At 44.3% G+C, this 17840-nt stretch overlaps 1 protein-coding gene across 1 annotated transcript in view; it reads right to left on the bottom strand.

Annotated features, from left to right (window-relative positions):
• Positions 1 to 17840, bottom strand: part of LOC126251896 (collagen alpha-1(I) chain-like) — a 1054386-nt gene that overhangs the window by 818653 nt on the left and 217893 nt on the right. The gene's annotated exons all lie outside the window — the stretch shown is intronic.

The raw sequence follows: 17840 nt of genomic DNA on the forward strand, positions 1-17840 counted from the left end.
CGAACGTTACAGGATTGTTTGCTTACCCATCTGTGTTAATTAATAGTTTTTTTCAAATTCATCGTCAGCATAGGGTAAATTGAAGTATTATAAACACCGAATAAATTTTCAACCACCGAGATCGCTAATTCATTTATTCATATAGATTATCGGTTTCGGTAATTCACTTCAGATCTGAAAAGATGGGACTGAAAATGCTAGGATACAGCGACTAACATAACAGCACACATAATTTTGTTCAAGATTTGCAGTACGTGGAATAGCGACATACCTGTGTTTACATAATTGCACATCGTTCTTGTAAACACAGGTATGTTGTTATTCCATATACTGCAAGGCAACGGCCTTGCCGCAGTGGATACACCGGTTTCCGTCAAATCACCGGAGTTAAGCGCTGTCGAGCGTGGACGGCACTTTGATGGGTGACCATCCGGGCCGCCATGAGCTGTTGTCATTTTTCGGGGTGCACTCAGCCTCGTGACGCCAATTGAGGAGCTACTGGACCGAATGGTAGCGGCTCCGGTCACAGAAAACCATCAAAACGACCGGGAGAGCGGTGTGCTGACCACACGCCCCTCCTATCCGCAACCTCATCTGAGGATGACACGGCGGTCGGATAGCCCCCATGGGCCACTTGTGGCCTGAAGACGGAGTGCATATACTGCAGATCTTCGATATAATTATGTGCGCTCTTATGTTAGTTGCTGTATCCTAGCATTTTCGGTTCCATCTTTCGCAGATGCGAAGATGGCAACGGAAAATTGCCGAAACCGATAATCTATATGAATGAACGGTTTTAGCAATATTGGCAGCTGAAAACTTATTCAGTGTTCTTTTTCCAAATTCGGAGTAAATTGTCCTTTTATCACACTAAACTGAAATTTCGGTCTAAGCCATCTTCATAAATCACTCAACGACGACACTTTCTGTACATCGCAGTGTGATCAGCAAATAGTCGCAGGTTGATATTCACCCTGTCCGACATATCGTTTATACAGGGCATCCCAAAAATGTTGCGACAAACTTCGAGGGGTTGTAGAGTGTGTCTCGAGAAATAAATCTAGCATAGGAACCCGTGTCCAGGAACAGCAGCCAGCGACGCCTGGCGCTAGGCCGGCATTTCTGCACCAAACGTGACTTCCTACGCTGACGGACCGTAGGCGGAACGTATCACATTGTTGTTTGTTAGCCAGTGACAGGGACCCATTGGCTCGATAGCCAGTGGAGAAGATACAGCTAGCTGCCGCGTAGAGCGGCCTCGTCTCCCAGGAATACGATGGTCCGTTGCCTTCATCACTGAAGGTTTCAGACGCAGGTTTCCGTCTGCAGTTTACTATTCTGCTGTATACCGAAAAACAAGAGATTGTAGATGGTTCCAGGAGAAAAGTAAACCGAAACTACAGATGGATACCTGTGCATGAGCATCACATTCACAGGACACAAGGCCTTTCTACGCTGTAGCTAGTTCTATCGTGTCCTCTGGCAATAGTGGTAATCAGTTGCGATCACTGAATAACAAACAACATTGCCGCACGTTCCGCCTACGGTCCACTAGCGTACGATGTCACATTTGCTGCCGAAATGCTTGCCTAGCCGCAGGCGCCGGCGCCTATAACTCCGAACCTCTGCAGCGTCGCTGGATGATGTTTCTGGACACGGGTTCCTATCCTCGATTTGTTTCTAGACATACCCTCTACACGCCTCGAAGTGTGTCGCAACGTTTCTGGGACACCCTATAAATTTGAGAACAAGCGCAGCCCTATAAGAGTCCTGTTATACATTCGTCTTCTGTGCGCACCGACCGTGCAGGACAACCTTACTTAAATAGCCTTCGAGCCACTCACGTATCTGAGAATCCATTCCGTATGTTCGGACCTCCATTAACAGTCTGCAGTATGGCACAGTGTCAAACGCTTCCTGTAAAACTATGAATATTAACCCTGTGTGTTGTTTTTCACGCAAACATCTGTTACCTTAGTGTGGACTTATAGCAACACTTCAGAAGGACAATATCGAGGCAGATGCTGTATGCTGTGCCACACCATATCAGTGTTACGTCCCTCGCAGACGAAACCGCGCGGACAGTGACAAAGCGCATCTCACGAAATAGTTGATACGTTGTACGTCTCCCGGCTCGGCAACGTAGGCTTTATTGCGCCCGCTGCCGTCGCAGGCTTATGAACGGCTCGGCGTGAGCGAGCGGCGCTATTGACCACCGCCACGAGTGCGGCGAACGAGTCGCCACGATTTATCACCGTCTGTCCGCCTGTTTTACGAGTAGCGCGCCCCGCGACGTTTTGTTTATTTAGCAGCCTGGGACGCGCTTCACGCGTGAGGACGACCCGATATTTTACTCTTTAGCCGTGTCCCCCGCAGAGAGCTGTCCCGTCGTACAATGCATCACCGTGATGCGGCCTGACCAACTAAAGAGAGAGAGAGAGAATGGTCGCTTTAAACCTATAAACAGCAACGTTGCCGGGCGAATAAATCTGGTTAACAAATGAGACGTGAATGAGGCGAAGAGTCAGCAGTTTAATAAACTGCGGGCAGCGCGTCACAGTGTCCAGTGCCAGCTAGTCTGTCCGGATAATGAACGATTACCGCTCGATACGGAACGGGTGTTGCCAGCGGCAAATCCACCGCCGGCGCCGCAACAGGTCTCGTATCACTGCACATCCACAAAACTGTCAGGATTCACGACGCAAGCGCTGAAAGATATCGAATAGTGCTGAGATTATACTGCGGTGCACAACATTCTCTGACAGGCATGTGGCTGCCTGAGTGTTTTTTTTTCTTCCACTTATTAGTTTTGGCTGGATTTTACCTGCTATGTAAGCTCTGTCTTCGATTTGAAACGATATCGCTAATGTTGATGTCTGCGCTTTCTAATTATTCTCCATCTGTCTTCTACAGGCTGTCCCATGTATCTTCAGCACCCACAAATAAACTTTTAGTCGAGAAGTAAAATAACAAACGTCTCAAGCAAACGGCGTTTAGCTAACAGTGGGACATTAACAAGCACGACTGCCTTTCTTCTAATTTGGTTTGTTACGAAGATATGACCAGCACTACAACTTTTTTGATTAGCACCCTGTATTTTTTATTCGGTTATCCTCTTCCGATCCTCGTGACCTGTTCGAAAACGTCCTATGGTGTACCACTCTCCGAAGAGTGACGTCATTAAAAACGTAGCACAAAACTGACTTCGGCTGTCCCGTACTGTCACGCGGTACAGGCAAGCAGCGTCGTTCACTTGCTGGAGTTAACGGTAAACGAGAAAATTCAGTCCCAGTAAACTTGATGACCTGAAATGAATAGCTTTTCTACGTTATCTTCGTTACTACGCCGTGTACTTTCATAGTAGTTCAACTGAAGACGCTTGGCTTAATATCCCGCCCCTCCACATTCGATTGCAACAGGAATCGCTAATGTGTATTACAACGGGACGCACCCTCTACTATGCACTCGACATAGGTTTGCAGAGTGTGAATGTAGATGTAGACAGAATGCACCATCTGTCAAAGAGAAGAGAAACAGTCTCAGATATTCCATAGGTGTGCACTGTTTAATAAGAAGTGAACTCTTCAAATCTCTAGCATTAAACACATTTCGTACTGACAGGAGTGTCGCATTTTAATATGACAATGTGCATTTACATTGGCCATTACAGTCGGTGGGGGCTCATTAATGACAAGCTGTATTGTTACGAGGCCTATTGGAAAGTAGGGTCCGATCGGACGTGGAATGGAAACCACAGTGATCAGCCGACGAAGCTTTGCACAGATGTGTTGGGCAGTGTCACTAGAATGCACGTCGATCGCGTCACGTCTGAGAGCACAGCGACCACGTAAACAGGCCTAGAAAATAGTGTCTGCCACCAAGTATGAGGGTCTGGAGACATTACGCCTGATGTCACGCAGCCCACATAACACCACTGTCACGCACTTCCCTCTTCACGACAGTTCTCGGATGCACTCTGCAGGGGCAATGAAGATGCTCCTGCTGCGTTTTCGGTTGGGGAGTGTTTGATCACCCACAATACAGCCCGTAATTTGCTCCCCCTGAGTTTCATCTCTGCTCACATAAACCGCTGACTACGAAGAAGACATTTTGGCACAGACAACGAGCTGCAGATCAGCGTAGAGAACTGGTGGCAAGCACAGGCTACGCCTTCTATGACGACGGTATTGGGAAGTTGGTACAACGCTATGACAAATGTCTACGTCGGAGCGGTGACTACATAGAGAGGTAGCTGGAAGGTGTAGCTAACTGTTGTAAATAAAACATTTTTGATTTTCACAGTGGTTTCCGTTTCGTGACCGATCGGACCTACTTTCTGAATAGCCCTCGTAACAGGGCCTGGTTAAGGCCCAGAGGATAAAAGCCGGGGCTTGGGGCCGGCCGCTGTGGCCGAGCGGTTCTAGGCGCTTCAGTCTGGAACCGCGCTGCTGCTACGGTCGCAGGTTCGAATCCTGCCTAGGCCATGGATGTGTGTGATGCCACTTGAACCATTTAAACCGGGGCTTGGGATATCGAGCAGAAATGGTTCCAGAGGCGCCAAAGTGCAGATTTGTATACATTGCATTTGACGGGTACTGGCGAATTCTGACACGGATGAAGGAGTATTTGGGAGAAGGGGGGAAGGCACCTAACGATGTGTGAGGGATGAATTATTCTTTAAGCTACACTGATTGTTAATCTTCTTGCCACGTACAGATTGCAGACGAATGCCGTGGCGCAATATATTTTGAGAGCAGTACTGAATGCGGGAAGAGGTCCTAAAACAGAACTAGCCGATTTCAATGCCCACACGCAGTCTGGGCAGCTGAGATGGCGTCACAAAAGCCGAACCGTTATCTGCAATCATAATTGAAGGTTACTAAGTTTTGTTCAGGGATGAGTCACGTACCGTATCCACTGTAACTCGCACACACTATCTAACGAGAAAATGCCATGGATCGTTATTCCGTTTCTGTTTGCACGGACCTAGATTTTACTTGGGAGAAATAAGCCAAAGCTTTCGGATCAAACGATGTGCCAGACATGATTGGTTGTAATAAGAGACCAACCTCTGAAATCATCTTCCGTGTTAACTCTTCCACGGTCGCACATTCTGTACCGTGTGAGCGAAGTTAATTTGCTTGCATCGTATTAGAATTGTGATCAAGTGACTATATTCAGTTTTTAATAAGTTTATTTTTGGGATAGCGGAAAAAACTTTGGTGATTAGTGTTCGTCCTACTGCCCTTACGCGAACTGTTGAAGATTGGATTTGAATATTTGACGATTTTGTTCGTCTCCAGCAATGCGTACACCAAGTCAAAACAGAAACTGGTTGTTGTAGCAGTTTTTATACATCTGGTACAGCTTACAACCGTAAGACATCGGGTACATCCAGAGCTGATAAGATATATTCCACTGAGCGTAGGAAAACAACTACGTTGGTGGTAATTTTGCTTTCTGCAGTTGACAAACAGAAGTATTAATTTCGTGGAAAAATTAGTTTGTTGGTTAGCACATTTCCCACAGGCAATAAAAACTTTATTTGATGGTGTGTTTACTTCCATGCCCCCTGAAACGCATAAGAGACATTTCATCGAAATTAAGATTTATATTTCACAGCAAACGAACTTTAGCTAGTGTAGCAAACTACCACTGGATGCAAGGAGCGTATGGATGTTGCAGAAGGTATTGCTATGAAGGCAGCAGCCCTATATGAATGAGAAAGTACATGGCCTATGGTAAGTTCATTGGTAGAGGCAAACAGAAGTCGTAATACAGGAAGTACAAAGTTCAGAAGAAACTGGTGATACGCAGACGCCGGATGAGAACTTTATCGGCTGAAATGATAGAAGTACGATAGCTTTAATTGCAAACAAAAAACAAACGCCGATCGAGCAGACCGTCGTATCGTGCTCAGCCCTTAGTCGTCACTGAATGCGGAAATGGAGGGGCCTGCGATAAGCACACCGCTCTCCCGGCCGTCGGCAGTTTCCGTGCCGCTGCTTCTCAGTCACGTAGCTCCTCTATCGGCCTCACAGGGGCTGACTGCACCCCGCTTGTCGACAGAACTCGGCAGAGCCGGGCGGTGACCCATCCGAGTGCTAGCCAACCCCGACAACACTTATCATCTGCGATCTGACAGGAACGAGTGTTACCACTCCTGGAAGGCCGCTGGCCTCCATAGCTTTAATTTCACGAGCCAAAAACTGTGGGACGACGAAAGTACAGCACCAGTGGCGGAACGAAAATAGGCACTAAAGGTGTACAGGAGGCATGCCTCCGACGAAATTACATTAGTTTGAATTGCGAGACTGCTAAAGCAATTAAAGAGGAAGGAGTGGCTAGACATTGGCTATTCATTGCTGCAGTGGATACTGTGGGTGATTACACAAATTAAGTGACGGTAATAGCACTCTACACACACTGCCGACATGTACTGTACCTCTCGATCTGCATACACCTCTACTTCTACATTCACATCCATATTCTGCATGCCACGTGAAGATTTGAATGAAGTTTGAGTACTTGGGACACAACCACCATTACTACTCGTGACTGGTTCATGGGATAAACCACTAGCGATAGTTTCCATTTAAGTTTATATGTTGCTTGACGTTGGAGTTTCAACAATAACATCTCTGTGATCCACAATGCCTCTGTCGTAGTGGCAAGCACTGCAAATTGTTGATTGTCTCAGTAACGCTCTCCTGTGTAGCAAACAAACCCACAACAAAATGCGCTGTTGCTTGGATCCACTCTTTCACCTCTACTAACTGTTGAGTTACACATAACAAAGTCGTAACTACCACTTCCATGAGTTACCTACACTTCCTTTAGATTGTGCTAATGAATGTCAGTCATCATCTGCCGTTTACAGTATTACCTTTCTGAGGTTGTTCTACTTTAAATCGCGCAAGACGCGTGCTCTGAGATATTATATAGTTGTGACTGTTTCCAGTGAATTCCCGCAAATCCTGTAAATGAACAGTAATGAAATAGTTCAAGACAATGGTCATTTACTAAACAAACGATCAATGGTTGAGTAACTGTACTGCATGCTGCATCTGACTACAGCAAGGCACCTTCTAAAGACATCATAGGTTGCCCCACATATATTACCACCTTCCAGCTCCAGACAACTTACTGCGGCAGAAACACATTACCACCTTCCAGCTCTTGATAACGTATGGCGTTCCACAACCTTCCAGCACCATACATCATAGGTCCCCCTACATATATTATCACCTTCCAGCTCTGTATGACACTTGTTGGTCCACATACATTACTATCTACCAGGTCTAGACACAATAGGTTCCACTACATACATTATCACCTTACAGGTTTAGACAAAATACATTGCCCAAATTACAATACCATTTCTCAGCTCTAGAAAAATGTATGATTATATATACATTACCACTTTTCAGCTCTAGACAACGAACAGTGCCTTAGACACATTATTCAATTGTACCTCTAGAAAAGACGTGGTCCCCACATATGTTACCATCTTCTAAGTCTGAACAACATAGGTAAACCCACATACTTCACCATCTTCCAACAGTAGGCAACTAACTGTAACCCACACACAGCACTATCTTTCAGCTCTAGATGTGATATGATGCCGCATATATTGCCAGCTTCCAGCTTTAAACAACATAGTCTGCTCCACATGCATTACTATGTCTGAGTTCTAGTTAACAGACAGTGCCACATATGAATTACCACCTTCGTTTCTAGATAATATATGATGTGTCACATGGCATCGCTAGTTTCCAGTGCCCACTTTCACTGCCACCTACCAACACGAGATGCGCTACAGTGCCATACACACACCATTACTATCAAGCCTAGACAACATATGGTGCCTCATACGTATCTCTTCAATCTTACAGATTAGACCACATGTAGGAGCCTGCATACAATGTTACCTTACAGCTATGGAGAACATAAAGTGTCCCACATGCAACTTCCAGCTCTAGGCAAGATACTTTCCCTAACATATATTATCATCTTCCACCTCTGGACTACATCTGTTGCGCCATACACATTGCCACCTTCCAACTCTGGGCATTGTAGGTAGTCCCATATACATTACCATCTTCCATTTCTAGGTAATGTATTTTGCCCATATACATTACAACCCTCCAGCTCCAGACAGCATACAGTAACCCACATAATTACTACCTATCACCTCTAGACAAAAAGGTTGCCAAAATTACATTACCACCTGTCAGCTCTAGGCAATGTATTGTAAGCCATGTACATTACCACCTTCCAGCTCCAGACAACATAGAGTAACCTACACATATTATTGTCTTGCAGCTCTACACAACATATGAATCCAGTGTACAATAACATGTCCAGGTCTGGAAAATATAGGTTGTTCCACATGCTTCGCAATCTTCGAACTCCTGATATCATATGGTCTCCTACATACTTTACTACCCTTCAGCTACAGAAAACATAGGTGCTCCACACACTTTAAAACCTTCCAGCTCTAGACATTATACGATGTCCTACGTATATAGCTATCTTCCAGATTTAAACATAGACTGCTCCACATAATTTACAACCTTTCTATTCTAGAAAACATAGAGTGCCCTACATTCATTACCACTTTCCAGCTCTAAAATGGCAACATATCGTGCCCCACACACATGACAAACTTCCAGCTCTCAACAACAGTGACTGACATACATTACCAACTTTCAACTCTAGATAACATGTGGTGCCCCCACATACATTACTGCCTTCCATGCCTACACAATATAGGTTGCTCCATATACTTCACAACCTTCCAACCCTAGATAACATAAGGTGCCCTACATATATTACTAACTTGCAGTTCTAGACAACATCTAGTGCTCATATACATTACCACCTTCCAGCTCTACAAAATATGAGCGGTGTTCAAAGGAAAAGTGATGAAACAATGATGACAGTATAACTGAAGACTTAATTCAAAGTAATCAGCAGAGGCCTGGGACACCTGTCCCACTCTTTCATGAGTTGAAGGATTGTCTGTTCCCAGAATTCCTGTGGTTGTGACAGGAGCCATTCCTCCACTGTCCTTCAGTTTGTCGTCATAGTTGAAGCACTTCCTTTGGAGATTTTTGTTTTTAGCAGTCCAGAAACATAGAAGTCGCAGGGTAATATGTCTCTGCGGTAGGGTGGATACTCAAGCTGCTCACACTTGAATTTGGCCATTAAACTCTGATAGACCTTGGAGATGTGTGGACACACTTTATTCTAGAGCCAAATCACCCTCTCCATGAACATCCTTGGAAGTTTGCTCACGACAGACTTGTGTAGGCTACAGTGTGTCTCACAGTACAAATCACTGTTCATGGTACTAGAATGAAATTTACACTCTACAGCGGAGTGTGCGCTAATATGAAACTTCCTGGAAGATTAAAACTGTGTGGAGGACCGAGACTCGAACTCGGTACCTTTGCCTTGGTAGAGCACTTGCCCGCGTAAGTCAAAGGTCCCGAATTCGAGTCTCGGTCCGGCACACAGTTTTAATCTGCCAGGAAGTTTTACACTGTTAATGGTTTTTACGTGCTTGAGGAATCTGGTGAGTGTCAGGCTTCCGATATCGAAAAAGGTACTGAGCATCAGATTCCGTGCTATGTCTCACTATGTTATCTCAAAGTGGCACACATAAATTTCAACTTGGTTGATTGTTACAACTTTTTGTAACTTTTAATTTGAACGCTCCTTATAGTTTGCCCAAATTACACCTGTCACCTGTAGATAACATACGGTGCCCTATATATATTACTTCCACCCAGTTCTAGACAACAGACAGTACCCTATTTACATCACTACTTTTCAGCTGTAGAAAACAACTGGTTTCCCTCATACATTACTACGTTTCGTACCTAGACAACATAGGTCGCTCCACATACTTAACAACCTTCCTTTCCTTCCAATTCTAAACAATGTAAGGTGTCGTACATAGGAACTTGCAGATCTAGCCAGCATATGATGTCCCATGTACATTATCATCTTTCAGATATTTACAACATAGTTTTCCTGAAATACTTTACTTCCTTCCAATTCTAGACAATGTATAGTGCCCTACATACATTGCTACCTTTCAGCTCTAGGCAACATATGGCACTCCACTTTCCAGCTTTGACACTATATGCTGCCACAAATACATCACCAAAATTCATCTCTAGACAACATATGATGTCCTACGTACATTACCACATTCTTCTATAAATTAAGGCCGGTTTGGGTGGCCGAGAGGTTCTAGGAGCTACAGTCTGGAATCGCGCGACCGCTACGGTCGCAGGTTCGAATCCTGCCTCGGGTATGGATGTGTGTAATGTCCTTAGGTTAGTTAGGTTTAAGTAGTTCTATGGGACTGATGACCTCAGAAGTAAAGTCCCATAGTGCTCAGAGCCATTTGAACCATTTTTTAAGTCCCATGGTGCTCAGAGCCATTTGAACCATTTCTATAAACAAGGCAGTTTGCCCCATATACATTACCACATTCATCTGTAGACAATATAGAGTGCCCTGCATATATTATCATGTTCCAACTCTAAAAATACTGTGCCGCTTTCAATGCGTCGCTTGTTTTCATTTCTGTTTGTTCCCAGTAAGGTGCAGCATCGCAGTGTTGCCATGTCTTCGAGATATAAAGGTATTTTTGCTCGTCTTTAGGATAAGAAGCAATACGACCACGTACCCTGCGTTCTCGACTAAGTGGTTGTTTCTTTCACCACAACGGTGCCGTGGTGCATCTTTTTGATGAGTCATTAGATGTGCGGCATTGTTTTCATAACTGTTAGATGTTTAATACTGAGGTTTCTGAGTATTGCACGTATTTCGGTTATTTTCCGATGTAAATAGTATTCCTGTGAACATTTCCTAAAATTCTGGTGAGTTACAGCAACCTCGTCCGCCCCTGGTAGCTGAGTCGTCAGCGTGACGTAATGTCGTACCTAACGGCCCGGGTTCGAGTCCCGGCTGGGTCGGAGACTTTCTCCGGTCAGTTGACGTCACTTTCCCCTTATTCACCTGATTCGTGGCGACTTCTTTTTGCTCCCTAAAGTCAAACACAACACGATCGGACGGCACCTGTCATCGACTCAGGAATCTGCAGCATCCTTGTAAAACCGGGTTTTTGAGGTGTAGACATCAGAGTGGGAACAAATGATTCCAGAATTGGCTCTAACGAATCAAAGAGTACATCAGTTTAAATGCGAACAATATGAGAAACAGAAAAGTCCCTTAGAGTAGTAGAGATTCTCTCAGAACACATGGGAGAGGCAGCCATGAAAGAACTATACGTCCTGGCATGCAAGATATATGAGATGGGCGAAAAACTGTCAGACGAAGAAGAATCTAATAATTCTCAGTACAAAAAAGCAGGTGCTGACAGCTGTGATATTACTGCACTATCGGTTTGATAAGCCATCCTTGCAAAATACGAACACGAGTTATTTAGAGAAGAATGGAAAAATTGGTGGAATTCAGCCTCGGAGAAAATCAGTTTGGGTTCCGAAGATACGTAGGGAAACAGGGGGAAATGTTGACCCTATGTCTTAACTTAATAGATAGATTGAACAAAGGGTAATCTATGTTTATACCATTCGTAGATTTAGAGAAAGTTTTTGACAACGTTAGCTGGAAAACACTCCTTTAAATACTCACAGGAACAGGGGTGAAATACAAGGAGCGATAAGTTACCCAGCCTGTTCTGATAAACACTCGAAGACCATGAAAGCTGTAGCTGAGAATGGAATGAGACAGTGTTGTTGCTTCTCCACGATGTTATTCAGTCTGTTCTACGAGCAAGCAGTAAAGGAAACCAAGGATAAAATCGGTAAGTAAACTTCAGACAAGAATTAAAAATTACAAGGTTTGCAGTGGCATTGTAATTCTCCCAAACATGACAATAGAATGGAATGAGCAGTTGAACAGAACGAATAGTGTCTTGAAAAGCGGCCATAAAATGAACATCAATAAAAGCGAAAGATGGGTAATGGGATGTACCGGTAGTCGAATTTCGTCAGGTGTTGCTGAGGAAATCAGATACCAGGAATAGTTGGGTTTTCCTATTCCGGCAGCAGTATAACTGATGACGTTTAAAGTAAACAGGGTATCGAGTTGCAAAATCCCCTCGCTTCTGAACTGATACTGTTATTACTCAGCTTAGCCGCGAGTCCGTAGAGGGTGGGAGGGTGGTATATGTGACGTACAGTATGACTGGTCAGCATTTCCACCCGGAATTTGCGAGTGTAAGTCGGTCCTTCCTTGATCTGCCTCGGTGGGTCGTGTCGTCGGATTTCCTCCTACCTGTGCGCGGTGCAGCTCTCGTAAATGTCGTCCCGTGCAGATTATTCATAGGAGCAACGGATGTCTCTGTCGGTGGAAGCTAATTACCTGAAATAGCTGTCGATCAACTTTGGAGTATCTATTTACTCGAAATTAACATTCTGAATGCCGTAACATCACTTTTATTCCTATTAGATCAATAATGAAACACTCATGTCACAAACTGCTCGTAACCGAGAGCATGGCTACCATCGAACAAGACAGGAAGAGCTCTTAACGCCCACTGCCGACTGCCGACTTTGGCGCGCAGTCCGTATCTCTTACTAGTTTAGTTCGTGGATTTCCGATCAAGTTCGTACTTACTAAGATATGCATTTGTTAATGAACGGGTGTGAATTTTAACGAGGCACAATTATGATAAATAGTTTTAAACATCCAGAGGCTCCTCCTAGTATTCATGTTGACATGAATGACTTTAATTATTAAATATAAACAAACAAAATCGGTGACTCTGACGCCAAGATGGCGGTACTTCCCGTCACGTACATTTCCCAGGCTGACGCTTGTTGCTACGGTCCAGCGCCGAGGCCCACCCCACTACGCGCGACATGTCGCTTCGTCACCTAGCCAGCCAGCGTGGGAAATGCTCTCCGATTCATAGCCGGCTACGGACTACAACACTTCCTATCGTGAATACATCAATGAGAGACAATAATTTATTAACACTGGTAAAAATGTCTTACAAAGTGCAGACTGGCCATTGCAAGAAAAGCGTTTTTGAAGGAACAATTCTCTTACCATCGAATATAAATGTAAGTGCTCAAAAGTTTCTCTGAAGATATTCGTCTAGAACGAAGCCACGAACGGATGTGAAAAGTGGACATTTAAGAGTTAGACAAGAAGAGAATAGGAGGTTAGACGGGTAGATCGAGTAACTAATCAGGGGATAATGAATCGAAACGGGGAGAAAAAGAAATTTGTAGCGCAAAGTGACTAAAGGAAGAGGCTTCAAGTAGCAGTGGAGGATAAAAATCGTAGAGGAAGTCCGAGACATGATTATAATAACAGGTTTAGAGGTTCAAATGCAGTAGCAACTCAGAAATCAAGAGGCTTGTACACGCCAGACTAGCGAGGAGAGCCGCGTAATACCTGAACGAAACACATATAAACAGTACAACGATAAGTATCAGAACAGGTTTTTCTAGCAGTATTGTTGTACAACTGAAAAAGGCTGCCCTGGTAGCGGTATTGGTCCGTGTGGAGGGCCAGCGCTGCGCTAGGCGAGCGACGTGACGGGCTGGTCCGGGCCGCAGGTGCGCGCCGTGTCGCGGCTTACGGCCGGGGCTGGAGCCGCTCCAGGCTGAGTGAGGCGCAGTTCAGCTGGCGCCAGCAGCAGCGGCCCAGAGTGCCCGCACACCTGGTCGCCTCCACTCAGCAGGCTACACAGCCGCATTCTGACACGTAGTCCTCGTTTCATTGCCTACTTGCTGCGGTCTTCCGCGACTTACCTAGAACATACTTCTTACGCACTCGTATGCCGTACAACGGATGGTGACTTATACTACTGCTAACCACTAGCAATTGGAGAGAGCGAAAAAAACAATCGTCTGTATCCTTCCATATCAGCCTCGTTTCCTTTGTTTTCGATGTTATTAAATGAGATAGATGTTAGTCCTCTTCGAATTCCCATTTTTTTTTGACGAAGCATGTTCTTAAATCTAACGTGTGATCGAGCCTACTGGTAACAAACCAAAAAGCACACCTCTGAATGCGTCGATATCTTCCTTCAATCCGACCTGGTGGTGATACCAAGCGCTAGAGAAGTATTCGAGGTCAAACAAGTGTTCTTTTCGTGATTTCCTTTACAGATGAGCTACAATCTCCTATAATTCTCCCAATAAAACGGAGTCGACCGTTTCCTACAACCAGCCTTACAAGTTCGTTACATTTTACGTCGCTTGATATTTAACCAGCGTCACAATGTGTAGTAGGACTCCACCAATACTGTATTCGAACACTACAGTACTGGTTTCTTTTCTACTCATCTGGATTAATTCACATTTTTCCTCATTCAGAGCAAGCTGCCATTCATCGCACCAAATACAAATTGTGTTCAAGTCATCATGTGTCCTTATACACTTACTCCCGATGACGACGTTTCTGCGTTCCGTACAACGTCTTCAGCAAACACTCGCTTTTTGCTGCTCGTCATATCCGACAGATAATTTATGTGTATAGAGAATAAGAGGAGTCCTGTTAGACTTCTGTGGGGTATTCGCGGCGATGCCGTTGTCTCTGATGAATAATCGCTGTCCACGTTAACGTACTGGGTTCCTTTACTTAAAAAGGCTTCAAATGGTTCAAATGGGTGTGAGCACTCTGCGAGTTAACTTCAGAGGTCATCAGTCGCCTAGAACTTAGAACTAATTAAACCTGACTAACCTAAGGACAACAGACACATCCATGCCCGAGGCAGGATTCCAACCTGCGACCGTAGCGGTCGCTCGGTTCCAGACTGTAGAGCCTAGAACCGCACGGCCACTCCGGCCGGCAAAAAAGGCTTCATCTGAGAAATTATTCGGTATGCTTGGACCTTCAATAACAGTCACACTGTCGCAAACGCTTTACTGAAATCTAGGCATACGGAAGCCATTTGCCCTTCATCCATGATTCAGCAAACTTAGAATGTGGTCAAGCAATAGTGCTAATAATGACGTTCTACTAGGGTAGCGATATTTTTAAGGAAATATAGTCTAGCACATGCCTAGGTTAGTTCCTTTTTAAGAACAACTGATTGTAGACAGAATTCACGGTGGGACACTGCGTCATTCTCAACGAGAAGAAATTTCCACAGGATGCCCTAATGTTCTAGGAATATGTTGATGTCTGTTGAAATCTAATTCTCTCCAATAGGACCTCTGGCAAGGGCACTTCTTCCACTTGCCCCATACTTTGAGTATATGATGATCAATGACCCAACATCATTAAAAAAAATTCTATGATTACGTTATGGGACAGTTTTCTCGAACGGTCCCGCAGCATATGCGAATTTGCATAACCTAATATTAAATCCAACCTCGACCCGAATACTTAACAGCAATCGGAGAAAGATCGGCTAATCCCGCGCGGCGCCGAATGCGTAGCTATTTCTTTTTTATAGTTTACGGATGTAAAACCCTGGTCATTGATTCATCTAAACTTCTTCCGGGCAGATAGAGAGCATAACGGTGCGAGTAGAGAACTGCCTCACTGGACGAGAGGAGACACAGGAATAGTGGGGAACGACATTTTTGAGAGCAGAACAGTAAAACAGAGATCATTGGTTAACCAAGTGAAACATAAGCCCAGCGAGGAGAACTGTGACTGATCGGAAATCGGAATATTCAGAACCGAGCCAAGCAGATTAAGCTTATGCTAAAAACAGGGCAAAGTGAAGTTTCCTCATTAGACGCAGTCACGAAGAAATCGCTTTATTTCGTAACTTCATAGCTTCAACTACCGATCTGCCATTATCATCAGTTTCAGCCATCAGTTGACCTCAAGCGTTTGTGGGACTTAGAAAATATTCGGCTCATCGGACATTTAGCGGCAGGTGAGGCCGGCTGGCGCTGCCACTGACTGATGTCGCAGTACTCCAACAGTGCGTGATTACGGTGAGACCAAACCGGTTCCACGTGAGATGCACCGAGTTTATAATAGTACCATCTCAGAAAGTCCCCTTGAAGTTTTGCCTTGTGAAGCCATAAACACACGTGTGATGTGTTACCTTCAATAGTCCTGCCGGCCGGTGTGGCCGAGCGGTTCTAGGCGCTTCAGTCTGGAACCACGCGACTGCTACGGTCGCAGGTTCGAATCCTGCCTCGGTCATGGATGTGTGTGATGTCCTTAGGTTAGTTAGGTTTAAGTAGTTCTAAATTCTAGGGGACTGATGACCTCAGAAGTTAAGTCCCACAGTGCTCAGAGCCATTTCAATAGTCCTACGTATTACCTTCAGTAATTATATTCCATATGAACCACTTTTCATTGTGCACTTAAGGGATTATTCTCAATCCGCCTACTCCAGACCGTCATGTAAGATTTATCAGATTTGCATTGCCACAGGTTGCCACTACTACGTATGAAGCATTAAGTATTTAAAGATTCATTTTATACTCATTGTAAATTGACTAACCTTTGATATGCAATTAAATTCAAGTAACGACAACACACACATCATTCCACTCCCCCCTAAAGTTCTATCAATATGAAAATTTAGCTCTTTTAAATAGAAAACATGTTTACGTTATTAACATATTCGCTGGTTGGTGATGTAGTGTGAAACTAAACTCGCTAGTTGAAATGTCGCTAGCGACATACTTTCTTACTTTTATTTCAGTTGAATGTTTATTAACAAATGGAAATTTTACTTGACAAACACTAGATCACAATTTTCATTAAAAATAACATACTTTTATTTTTAATTGCTGTTTGTTGAAGACGCTGCTATTCGTAATAAATTATTTGGTAAAAATTCGGAATGTCAAGTAGGGAAAAGTGTTTTTTATCTCTTGAGACTGAAGAGTATTATTAATTTATATACATTCTTTATTTTACAAGATGCCATTTCGCTGTCTGTATCAAATTTTAATTTACTTCTGTTTGATCAGTAATTAATAACCAGGATTGAGGAGGTGAAGATGGAGGATGTTCCTGACACTGAAGAACAGGAAGCTAAACGGGACGACATAATTTGAAGCGAGACTGCATTCTAGTGCAGGCAAATGAAGGTTTTAATCCGGGGAACAGAGGGAAGAACAGAAGAAGATACCAGATGACGTCAGTAGACCGCAAGCAGAGCACCGAAGAGTGAAGAGAGAGGTAGGAGCGCTATAAAGTCTAAACCTGACGGTAACGAAATGTTATAAATAAAAGAAGAGAAATTACTACTAGCGAGATTCAAACCAAAAGTGCCACGATTACTAGTACTAGCACATCATGCTGCTCAGTCAGTTGCCGACAAATACTTAATAATCTGGAAATGTCTTATTCGCCTCATCAGCTGACATTTTCGTCGCCCGACTGTAACAATTCCTTTATTTTTACTGTGTCTCTCACAGTACGACACGTTCAAGTGCACTCTGCATGAAGTTGCTTTCGCTTTGTTTTCAATCTCTTCCAATTGTCAAGCAGTGCACGTACTTTATCGAGCTGTCGGCGATATGTAAATGGTTATAAAATAATGTTGTCTGTGCAGTGTCATTAAGTTTGTTCCATCGTCATTTCGTCGTCAATGTGCACACGTATTTCGCAATGCTAAGTATGAAACTAGTGTCCACCCGAGAAAATCTGATCAGTGCGTTCTTTGTTGAGAATCGGTCTACACAGCGGTCCACGCACAAGTCAAGCGCTGCCAACGGTAGTGATACCGTAGTAAGCAGCAGGTGACGAGCAGCCTGCTGTCGGCGCTCTGGCACGTGGCCGAGAGCGAGGATGGGTCTGGGAAGGAAGCAGCAGTGTTAGACCCGACACAGGTGTGTCAGCAGCGCCGGCCGCAGAGCGTGACT

Source organism: Schistocerca nitens, chromosome 4, assembly GCF_023898315.1.
Source record: "Schistocerca nitens isolate TAMUIC-IGC-003100 chromosome 4, iqSchNite1.1, whole genome shotgun sequence".
Taxonomy (NCBI): Eukaryota; Metazoa; Arthropoda; class Insecta; order Orthoptera; family Acrididae; genus Schistocerca; species Schistocerca nitens.